The following is a 12,824-nucleotide window of genomic DNA, read 5'->3' on the forward strand; positions in this document are numbered from 1 at the left end:
GGTGTTGGCAGGACTTCATTAAAGGCAGTAATTAGTCGGGGAAAAAAAAAGTTCAGTGGTGACAGTGGAAAATTCCACCACTTAAATATTCATTACTATCGACTCCTCTAACTTCACAGTGCAAACTATTTGATTAGCTTCCTTTGGGCCAGCATCTCAGGTTGGCTCAGCTGGTAGCACTGAAGGTGAAAGGCTGGAAGTGCTAAACTTCTTTCAGAGGCCAGCAGATTTACACTGAGATAAATGACTGCCCCTCAATTCCCTGAGCAGCCACTTCAGTTTTCAAAGCCATCAGGGCATGGTGAGTGTGGCTAACAAGTGCAAGTCTTCACTTTGTCCTTTTAATTCATAAACAACAGGAAAGTAGTAAGAAAGACCAAAGGGAAAATGAAGCACTGAGTACAGAAACATTGTCCTAAATACAAGAAGGTTGTAGAGGCATAGTGCACTCTACAACTGTCTCTTAAGACTGACTAATGAAGGTCAGCAGAGCAATCTGGAAGGTTCTCTAATAAAGGCCAGAAGTAAAATACCTAGGAGAAGATTCTCAAGAACTTCTAGTATTGCCATTTACAGGTGATCAGCCTTAAGCATTACCACAGAAACCATAATTCTTGAGCATGCTGAAGTCCACAGGAAGCAGAGGCAATCAAGAACATAAGGTCTACGTTTTTCAAACTACATCTGAAGTTCCCAGAGAGCTCAGTTTCGTTTTAGTTCTGCTGAAGGATATGAAGGCAGCTCAGCATCTCTGTGTTACATCCTTTGGTTTCCAGTTGACCAAGGGTCAAAAGCTCTGCAATGGAAGATGTTCTACCCGAAATCATTTGGAGTCAGTGTCTCAGGTTGTCCATGATCCAGTAAGATATCATACATACTAAATCTATGACCTCCAACATATTAGATAGGAAGGCACTCCAGGCATGTGCACAAAAATTAAAATATCTACTTTGATTCCACACAGCCTAGGATTTGGAAATGTGTTTATCTTCCCCTTTAAAGCACATTTCAACTCGACTGTACACAACCAAGGGCAAAGCTCATCAACTACAGCACAAGGGTATTCGTGTCCTTTGGGAAAGGAGGAAGAGAAATAATAAAAGAAAAAAAAACAACACAGCCTGCCTGTCGTATCTCTTATCTGGCAGTAATTATTCTATCAGCACGCAGCAAGATGGAGCTTTGCCAAATTCTGTTAGCTGGAGGACCTTGCTGTTCAATTCTACTGGTCCAAAGCATTTGTGAGATAAGATCTGTGATTCTCAAAAGATGACCAGGACCTCTGTGGTTTATTTCCCTACTTATGAACCTGGGATAATGCTTCACCTTGTCCTAGTGGTGCTGTACATCATAACACGACAGCTGCTAAGTGCCAGGAGAGCTTCAGGCTGGAGGGGGAAAGCATAAACCCACAGAGTGTTTTATTGCTTAAAGTAAATGGTACTCTTAGTGCAGCACTCAAAAAAAAAAAAAAAAAGAGGCTGAGCAGATCTGACCTTTGAATAGTTCTCTAACTTTTGCTTAGAATAAGATTCCAGACCTATCTGGAGTGAAATAACATGAGCTTCTGGTACACAACTCCAGCACAGTGACCAGCACAGGAAAGATGGTGCTTATCAGGAAAGGCCATTGTGGTATAACGTATAATGTATAACTAGCTGCAGCAGTGCAGCTCTGGAGAAGGCAGCACTGCATTAAGATGCCTTCAAGAACAGGAAGGTATTTAATTGAGATTATTCCATTCCTGGAGTTAAAATATTTCCAGAGATCTAGCCTATCCTACACATTACCCTTCCAGGCTTCTGCACAGAGGGAGGATTTAAGGCAAGGCAACTCCATTTCCCACCGTACTTTATGTCCTGCAATACTCTTCTATTTGCTGTTCTCTTCGCAACAGTTTTTCACCTCCATAGAGCATAATCGGTTCTCATTTGTGTCTCTGCTTTCACCTCTGCTAAATATGGTCTGCATAATGCTTTGACTTTTTGCTGGGTGGTTAGTTTAAATGAAATGTATAAATGGGAAAGCATGGAAACCCACACGGTCCAAGCAAATGAAAAAAGGAGCCTTCCCGTGTCACCTGGGCTGGAAAAGCACTGCTCCCTGCCCGGCATTAGGCATGCAGAGCACTGGCAGCAAAGCTCCCGAGACACCATCTGTGCTCATAATAAAAAGCGGTGGGATTTTAGTAACAGAAATGATTGAATTTGCTTTCTGCCTCCCTTGCAGTGGGAGTATGCTAGCTATTAAGTGCCATAAGAACTTGCCAGACTACCTTTGAATATCAAATTTATCTTCTCTGATTCATGCCCTCTCCCACCTCTGCTCGTAATGCTGGAGCTGTTACAGGAAGTGTTGTAGTCATTTTGTTTAGACAAAATTAAGCCCACCTATCTGTAACAGCTGCCTAAATCAGGAGCGTCAGTGTACTGCTTCCAGGCCTTACCTAGCTCTGCTCTGACAGCAGGACAAACCCTGAGTGCCTGCTGTGCCATAATGCTTCTCCCGAACCTTTCACATTTCTGTGCCAAATCCGAGTCAAAAAACAAAAGGCAGCTGTGCAGTACCACCTATCTCTGTCTCATTATGAGCTCCCGCCCCTGGTTTACTCCAGCACTTGGCAATCACTTCCCAGGTCAGAGGGGAATTTTGGATCTCCGATCTTCTCTATTTTTCCCATGTAAGTAAAATACGTTTTATTTTTCAGCTGCATGCATCACCTTCAGCACGCAGAACCACCAGTCAAAGAAGGGCCTCTCGCTGTCCTGTTGCACTGCATTATGATGCCAAACTCTCCATGAGGATAACATGTTCTACCAGTACTGTCTACCTCAGGCTGAAGAGGTCTGAAATAGCTTGGCCAAAATGAGTCAGGGATTTCAGACAAGAGAAAATAAACAAACAAAAATGTTCCTGTCTTACAAAGAATATCAAGCCAGGTAGTGATGCTCTCCCTAGGAGAGTCAGAGCATCTCAGCCTTTCTGGCAGGGATGCATGGTGCCAGCAAGGAACTTTTAAACACCACCATGGTCAGAACACTGATGTGCACCAGGCACACCATGATTAATTCTGGCCTCTTCCTGCCCTTGCCATTCTTCGCTATGCTCCCTCAGTATCTTTCTGTGCAGTTGGTAGTGTCCCTGATTTACAGCAAATCAGCTGAGCTGTGGGCTTTCCTGTTTCCAGGAGAGGAAGGCAAGGGGAAGCAGAGGCACAGAAGAAAGGGAGCTGCTGGTCTATCCCAAGGGCTGTTGGATTTCCTTACAGCACATCTGCATGACTGGCATTTTGCAGCCCAGTGCCTGTCCCCAGGGGATGCCCATCACCGGGAGAGGCAGCCAAGGCACCCACAGCAACTTGCCAGAATTAGAGATGGAAAGAGAAAGGCTGTGGGCTCTGCCTGCTCTGAAGATCACTCTCAGCCCAGGGGGGTGAGTGCACACCAGCTGCTCCCTGCAGGGCCCTGGAGGGAGACCCACATCTCTCTGCTGGACCACCAGCACCTACCCACAGCAGCGCCCACCCTTGGTAACTCCAGCTCTGCACAGAGCCAGTGGGCAGGCCTGGTTGTACTGTTAAGAGAGATTTAAATCCACACTAAGAGATTTCTAATGTGCAAATAAAAAGAGTTTCTTGGGCTTCTATTAAGCTTCTTTCTCTGTTAAGCTGCAATGACATGCATTAGCAGAGGAGGCACCCCCCAGGCACTCCAACAAGCGCTTACTCTCCTCCCAGTATCCCTCCCCCCAGTATCCTTCCTATCCTCTCTCCTGCCTGTTGCCAGCCCCAGCTAAGGTTTTTTGCACTGACTTCATTACTGCATCTCCAGAAGGTTGGGGAGCAGTGAGAGGAAAGGAAGAATGAGAAAAAGGAAAAAATAATTACAACGGGATTTCATCGACAAGAGGTAAAAAAGGAAGTGTCCCTCTGGGTTTGATCAATAATGCAGCACTTGTTATCTTGATCTTCTTAATAAACTACAAGGAACCCACATACATTTCTATCTGGGAATCGATTCTTTGTGATGTTTCCATCACAATATCACAGGACATGCAACCACACAAACATAAAATGGAATGGGCCGGTTTATTGATTGTCTGGACAGGAGCCCTTGTAGTTTGCATGGATTATCTAGCAAAGAAGTGCCACCTGCTCTATGTAATTACTTTTGCTTTGTTTCAGATTTTGTTTCTTCCCCACTGTGATTACATGCACCACCAGGCGATCCCCTATCCCATACCAATGGCTACATCCATTCATTTCACCCCACAAACATTTGTTAAGCCTGCTACAGGAGCTGTGTTTGTATCTGTGTCCCTCGTTGGAGGAACACTCCTGGGCACAGCTTTTATTTATCCTAAACTAGAGGTGACAGAGGTGTCACCACACTTCACAAGGGGCAGAACCTTCCCAGCGTTCCTCACCCAATAGGAGAGTTAATTACACAGCTAATCGTATGGGTGAGTTCTCCTCCTTTCACCTCTCTTTTGTTCCCAGCTTGAAGCCTGCCTGCAAAGTTCATCTCCTCCAACCCAAGGCTGTGCAGGCTGTGGCCACACATCCAAACCCCACTAAGCATTAATTGCATTGCTGAGCCAGGGTCAGACCTCAGAGCCCTCCCTGCTGCCCTGGGAAGCAGCCTCAAGGAACTCACCAGAGGTAACCATCAGTAAATGCTCACAAGTGTATCACTGGGTATCTTCAGCTTTCAATCCTTTCAATCATACCCTCCCAATGACAGCACACTGGGGCCAGGCATTGCAGTACAAAGGAAGGGGGACCAGGCCATGGGGATGGTCTCCCTACAACCAGTGCAGCCACTCCACAGGACAGCAACACACGCATCACACACATGGCCACTTATATCCAGCCATCACCTCTCAGTAACCAAAGGCTGCTTTTTCACCCCAGATTGTATTCCAACATCTTTTCTTTCCCCTTTCAATATAACAATTTCCTTTTACAAAGGAAACTTAAGAATAACCCAAACTAGGTTTGATCAACAAAGGAGATACTGATTTTCAATTTTTGACCCTATGATGCAAATAACAACCACAGGAGGATACTGCATCAGGATACTGCCCACAGTACTGTTTTCCATGGGTCTGGCAGATCCATGCTGCAGCTTGCATTGATTCAGAGGGTTGTACAGTCATTCGGCACATTCCTCCAGCCTTTATCATGGATATTACTAATTGATTTGAGAAGACAGACCCTGAATGTATGCAGATGAGCCCTCCCCTTCCTGCTGAACCATCCTTCAAGAAAAAATGTAATTAAGTTAGACTTGTGAACAGTAATGAGTTTCTATTACACCCTGCTGAGAGTAGCAGCAACATCTGAAAATTATTTTTCTCTGTCTACAGCCAAGCAACAGCTCCTTTATTAGACACAGGGATGAGCTGACAGCTCGGACTGTAGCAGCTTCAAGCTTATTTCAAGAGCAAAGCATCATGAAAGACGATGCTGTGGATTAAAGCTCTGTGGTAACACATGCACATAACTGTTGAACAACAGCAGGATGGTGCTGGAAGCCTCAGAGGATGATTTACACCAAACCCCATCTTTTCCAGCATAGCCCAGCCCTGTGACCGTGCTCACACTGTGCAGGCTGTGCTCTCCCACCTCCTGCATGGCTGCTGACTGTTCTTCTCCATGTACGTACTTCCCATTCAGCCCCACTGAATGCCACCGGGTGCTGTGCAGCCACTCACACATCTGAGCTCATTGCAGCCAGGCCCCCTCTGCAGGAGGTTTTATTAATGAGGAAATGGAAAAAATCCAAACAATCTATTGGTCCTTAAGATGCAGGAGAGATGGTTTCTGTCCTAACACGAAGTAATAGCTTATCTAGAGCCCTGAACACACTAGGATGAAAACCTCTTGTGAATTTTATCCAAGAGAGTTCATTGCCTTAATCCTGGATAATCCATATCTAATCCTTTTTATAATCTTACTCATCTACTTGCCTCAATAGTTTTCCACAGCGGGGAGTTTACATTTCATAAAAGGAACATTTTTCTCTCTCTCTTTTTTGAAATGAGTTTTCCTGTCACGGGGGTTTCTCTTCTGCAAGCGTTCTTCAGCCAAACTGAAAATAAATCACCTCTTCTGCATGCCGTGCCTTGTAAAGGACTGAGCAGCTGTCTGGCTCCCCAACAGGTGGCTAATAGCTGCCAGGGGGTATTTTGGACCTCAGAACAGTCACAGACCCCTGATGGCCACAAGCATGAACATGTACTGCACAGAGCAGGTAGGTTTTCAACACTGAACACAATGTATTTTAATCAGAACAAAAATAGGATGCAGACACCAATTTCCTATAACAATGCAATGTATTCCAGGTCTGGCCACTGAGACAGAAATCCTGCTGTATAGGTGGCACCATATGGGACAACCAAGACCTGGGACAAAAGCAGCATCCTGAAGACCACCTCCAGGACAGGCTCAGACCATGCTGGGCATCCTTCATCCTTCATCTTTCATGCCAGGGATGTCCACCAGCAAGGATGCTGTAGTGCAGGAGCCCATAGGAGGTGCAGGAGGAAGCGGGGACAGGATGTGGCCTCTCCACAGAGTCAGCAACCCAAGAGAAACCCCCAACACAGAACACAAGCTTTCCCATCACAGAACCCACTGATGCGGCAGATGTATTGACTTCTGCCTCAAAATCTGCTTGAATTATCTCTATGTGCTTAAGGAAACAAGACTGGTATGGATTTGTTTTATTATTATTGTTTTATGAATAATTTAGAAAAAGAAGGCGGCTACATGAAAGATGTAGCTGCCACATATCACTGCCTTCCCATCCTAACAAAAACAAATCAGCCAGCCTTCAAACTTTTGTTTACTACTCAGCTCTGAGGGAGCCATAGCATCTCCTCTGACATAAATAACATGCATCTGGCATGTATTCAAGGCAGATATAACACACACAAGACAAAACACAGCATTAGGCTGAATCATCTTTTAGTGATCAACATCTAGGACCAAACCCATGGTCTACAAACAACACGCCAAGAATGAACTGGAAACCATACAGTGAGGTGAATAACAACTTCAAGAAATTGGCAAATTTGTCCCCAGGCTGGGGTGGTGCTTTTTGCTGAGGGAACCTCCAACATTCAGGAGTCATGAAGAAATCCCACCCCTCATCAGCAGAGCATCATCTGCATCTGAAATGGAGATCCCTGCATTCAGCTACCTACTAATAAAGGCAGTTTCTTAGTAGGGCTGATCTTAACTACCAGCAGATCACTTCCAGCTGCTCCTTATCTAATTTCCATTGTCAGATGATGCTGTTTGTTTACAGTATATCACTCTATTGAAATATTAATTACATAAGAGCTCATTACCACAGATGCATTTAGCAGGACGCATGCCTGCTGATGGGTAGCCAAATTGCTGTGCAGAACAAACAGGCAGTGCGTTTCCCTTAGAATACTGAGCTACTGAAATCCCCTTTAATTGAGGCAGGATGGGCACTGCACCGATGAGCTCTGGGCAGAGGCAGAGGGATGGGGAGCTACTGGGGTTGCCTCTCACTGCAAGAAAGACATTGAGGTTCTGAAGCATGTCCAGAGAGGGACAACGGAGCTGTGAAGGCTCTGGAGCACTATGGGATCTTATGGGGAGCGGCTGAGGGAACTGGGATGGCTCAGTCTGGAGAAGATGAGGCTCAGGGGAGACCTTCTTGCTGTCTGCAACTCCCTGAAAGGAGGTTGGGGGGGGGGGAAGGTTCAGCCTCTGATTTCAGGTAACAGCAATAGGTTGAGAGGCGATGGCCTCAAGTTGTGCCAGGGGGGGGAGGTGCAGGTTTGGAGATTAGGAAATATTTATTCTCCAAAAGAGTGGTGATGCAGTGGCACAGCTGCCCATGCAGCAGGAGGTGTTCAAAACCCATGCAGATGTGGCACTAAGAGATAAGGTCAATGGGTATGGTAGGATGGGCTGAAGTTGGACTGGGTGATCTTAGAGGTCTTTTCCAACCTTAATGATTCCATGATTCTATGAATTTATTCCAGCAAGAGGAAAAAAAAAAAACAAAACACAGATCACTGCTTCTGAAGGCTCTGTGTCAATATTGAGGGTGGGCACAGCCCAGAAGATATGTATCAGCTGCTGATGAATCTTCTGATGAATACCTGAACCACTGTTCAGGGCTGATGATGGGCCTGCCATGCTGCAGCATCTCTTGGAGGCTGCAAGTAGGGGCTGTGGTGAGATTGGTGAAGTAGAGACCAGATGGAAACAAAGCTGTACCCACAGAACCTGCCCTGAAGCAACTAAATCCTTGAACAATAACACAGTGGGTAAAAGAACTGTTTTGGGTCACAAGAAAACAAATACTGCAGCTCTGCTTCTGCCTCTAGTTTCTAAGAGCAATGCGTGCATCCATGCAGTTGTGCGCTGCAATGGTGCTGGCTGGGAAGCGCCTGTGACCTTCATCCAGGGATTGAAATGCAGCCATGGAGATTGCCAGGCTGCCAAGAAAGCTGCCATTTATCATCCTTAACCCCACATCTTTTCATCTCTTTGGGGTTTCTCATCCATCTCCCCACCACAGACACCATTTGTCAGGGGTGCCTGGCCCCATGTCGTGCTGCTTCAGCAGGGCCAGGAGGATCTGCACTACAGTGTAAGCTGCTCTTTGCCTTCACCCTCCCAGCACAGAAGGATGCTTTGGGATATAACCACACTTCTATCTATAGGGACCCTGCTTGAATTCATTCTCATTAGATGCAGATCTTTCCAGGGGCATTTATCATTTACTGCAGCTAAGCTGCTGCTCTGCCTGTTGCCAGGAGAGCACAGGAAAGCAGTGCAGGTAGGGAGCCATGGCACAGGGACAGCTACAGTGCCCAGAGGAAAACAGAACTGTACCCCAGAGGACACTCCCTGCTGTACCATGGCTGCTGCAGCCTCCCTCTATGGGACCACCCTGGGGATGGAGCCAGCATCTTCCTGGAGCCAGATGGAGACCCTCACACAAGATAACCCTAACAAGAACACAGAACTCCCCCATCCAGTCATCCACGTGGTTTCCAGCATGCCTATACCCCTCTGCCCAGAGCAGCTCAGCCACGTTCCTGCAACCTGGGCATCACCCGCTGATTTAAATGATGCACTGTCACTTAACAAGGCAGCATCCCTGGGCTCTTTAGGACTGAAACAGCTTGGAGCCACTTCCAGCAGAGAAACTCCAGCAGAGGTGGCCCTTGGGGACATTCCATGGGGAGCGGGGAGGGAGCTGTGCTCAGCCACCAATCCGCTGCCTCCCAGAGGCATGGGATTCACTCCAGACACAATTTAAAAAGTAGTTCTTTTAAGTCTGAATTTTTCCCCAGCCGGGTTGTTGTGTTTTGTTCCATTATATTTAAGACAAGGGGGGAAAAAGGAAAGAAAGGAAAAAAAAAAAAGGTATTAATTACATGCTGCCAAGATCTTTGGAGAAAAATTCAATATTATCTTTTACCGCAAAGCAGGAATGAATCAAGGCTCCATTCCAAATCCAGCAGCAGCCCTGACTGTGACGTGCCAAGGAAAATAATAACTTCCAGCACATACTAATTGTCTTGTTAACATGGATTATGCAGCCAGCCAAATAAATGTCATTCATGCTTTTATGAGGATGAGCATAAATCTGAAAATCAGAAACGCACAGTATTTTATTTTAATCTTTTCTTTTCTCCCCATTCCGCATGCGTAGCCTACACATATTTACATTTCTAATCCACACAAACAAAGCAAAAGTCTGCTGGAGACTGCAGAAGCCTCCCCGGGGTCCCAGGCTCCAGGTGAACAGGTTTTTTCAAGGTGCCTTGAAACCAGTTTGTATTTTTTTGGCACCGCAGAGTGGTTCTGAAATCAGGATGATTTACAGCCCACGTAATTTGCACAAAGTTGCCTGCACAGCATCGCCTTCCCTGCAGGGTGCCAGCAGCACGGTGCTGGAGCCCAGCACTGCTGGGCAGCTACCAGACCCTCCTAGAGGGAGGAAGGGTCACACATGGAGGTACGACACGGACTCACACCGGCTCTCTGACAAACTGCACTCATCCATGTCACTTCTGTAGTTACTGCAATTCAGCATTTGCCTTTCCCCTCTGCAAATCGGGAGCAGCTGCCATGGGATGCACAGCACAGCTGGCATCTGACCTCCTCAGCACTGCATCTCCAGCCACAGCCTGTCCTTGGGCTTCCTTCAAACGTAGGGTGCTCTGAAAGTAACGCCTCATTTTATTCCCATGGAAACTACAACCAGTACAAGTAGTACAATAACGTTATTTGATAAAGCAAATTCCAGGCTATAAACCAATATTTTTTTATCACAGTCACCACCATGAGCTGTGTCCTTTTGACAGTGTGAAACAAGAGCCTGCATGCCATGCTCATATACATCTACACCAGTGGAGGTGACAACTGTCACTTCTGAAACACCCCAAGTGCCCCGTGCAGGAGGATGGAGGCAGCCCGGGCTGCAAGGAAGCAGCCGAGGGACTGATTGCTGCACAGCTCTGAGTCCCATTGCACTTCACACCAATAAATCTGAACCCACCCTAACAAACCTTCACTGACACCATCAGCCAGAGCCACCCGTGGGGCAGCCAGATTGACACAGCAATTCCAGCAAAGCTTATGGACAGCCACAATTAAAATGAGCACTATAGTTTCAATTAACTCTTCTCCCCAGCAGCACAGGCTGGGAAAGGACTCTTAATAGATCTCTTCCACTGCAGTGCACAAACTCTATTGCTGCTCCTCCGCTGATTATTGAAAGTTAGCAGAGTGCAGCCGTTTCCTCACATCTTCATGGTGATTTGCAGATCTGCCTGTTATTAGCTGGTCATTTTGCCAACACGGAGGCTAAGCAGGAGGCAGCAGGAGCATTTTGCAGGCAGTTGATCCACCCCAGCCTCCATGGGCTGGTTTTTGGAATGGGCTCACCCAGCTGCCACAGCTGTGCCCAACACTGAGCTGCACTGACATACACTGCATCCTCTGTGATTAAACCACAGGAGCGTGCATCCTCCTGTCACCTCAGGCTGATTAGGAACAAGGCCAGGAATCACCTCGGATAGATTTTCTTTCTCAGACAGAGAAATATCCTGGTGGTTTAAGCTTCTCTTTCTTTAGCTTGCAAAATCCTTCCCCAGGACGGCAGGCGGGGAAGGCAGGTGTCAGCCGTGCTGCAGGACTTCCACACCTGGGCTCCTGACCAGGGAAAGGAGCTCCTTAAGGTTTGTATAGGTGAGAAGGTCGGCCCCCAGCACACCTCAGCACTGGGAGCACGGCTGATCTGGGTTCTTGCATGGCTGTATGTGGAGGCTCTGGAAGAAATTCTGACTTCAGCAGCCAGCACAGAAAAGAGCATCAAGGAGAGCAGAGCTGAGCCCTCCTTCCCCATCTGAAAACCCTACGTGAGAAGCACAGCGCTCTTTTTAATAGAAATTGTTCACCTCTGGGATGGCTGACCCGGAGATGTCCAAGATTCTCTAATCCTGCACATTTCAAATCAATTCTGGCAGACTTTCTAAAAAACCTATTATAAAAATAGACAATATCACACCATTTTTTTCCATGAGAAATGCCACCTCCCAATGGTTTCTTCATTTCCTTTACCTCCAATTTCTTCTTGGCTACAAGAAAATGGAGTGTGCGAGTGAGGCTCCAAGATGAGAACCAGACTGCTCACAGACCACGTCAGATCCCAGCACTGACTTCCCATGCCCTTCAAGCTCCATTTTGTCATTTTAAAAGGTGATGGACCCACTAATTTTCTATAAGAGATCTTGAATGGGAAGGATTAAAGAACTGCAAGATTTTTTTTCTCCATTAAAATTACTTCAATTATTTTCTTCTTGTCCTGTTACATATGGACTTGCCCCTTCTTGATTCTTTTTCCTACCTTAATTTAGGTAATTGCCATGGTCCCTAGACATGGGACACTACAAACATCCGATCCCACCTTTACTTTAGTGGAAAAAAAAGCCAGGAAAATCACCAAGTCTCACCTTCTTATGGAAAACTCCCAAGAATATTTTCTGACATCCCCCAAGACATGAGTTCATGCTGTGGATTTTCTCTTTGTTAAGCCCATGGAAGAGCCTCCCCACCTGCCCAGCTATTTCTCCAGAGCCTTTCAGAAATATATTACCTTCCCAAGCTCTTGCCTGTCAAATTGCAATGAAATTGGCCAGTTGTTCAGAAGATGACAAGAACAGCCTGACAGGCAGACACACACATTTAGCATTCACACAGCTTTTGTTCTCCCTGCTAAAGAAGCCTACCAAAGAAAAACAACCAACAAACACAATGCACACACCTCCCTGCTTCCAGCCAGCCTGGGGATGCCAGGAGCAACAGCCCCAGGCAGCAACACCTGGTCAGATCCTGAGAGCTCAGATCAGCCCTCACAAGGTGTAATCCCAAATCAGAGGGAAACACGGAAGACTTTGGACCAGAAACAAAGCCTTTTTAGTCTGCATCCTGATCTGGATCAAGATTGCATCGTGCACTGCTTTGAATCTGATCCCCATATCCTGTTTGCATCTGGGTATTTTTGGGAAGGCGCCCCACAGCAGAGCTCAGCGCAGCAACAGGACTTTGAGCAGCAGGTAGCCACGGCCAGACCCCTCCATGAACATCTTGCATTGCTCCCAAAGCAAGAGGAACAAAGCACAAGTTGGGGGAAAGAGAGGAACTCCTCTCTGAGTGGAGGAAGCGAAATTAAGGGCAATCTGATGTGGCCAAATCACACCTCTCCTCCCCCACAGAAATCCCAATGCTCATTCACCAAACTGCTGAGATTCCTTCGGTGATA

The sequence above is a fragment of the Lagopus muta genome, chromosome 16 (genome assembly GCF_023343835.1).
Source record: "Lagopus muta isolate bLagMut1 chromosome 16, bLagMut1 primary, whole genome shotgun sequence".
Taxonomy (NCBI): domain Eukaryota; kingdom Metazoa; phylum Chordata; class Aves; order Galliformes; family Phasianidae; genus Lagopus; species Lagopus muta.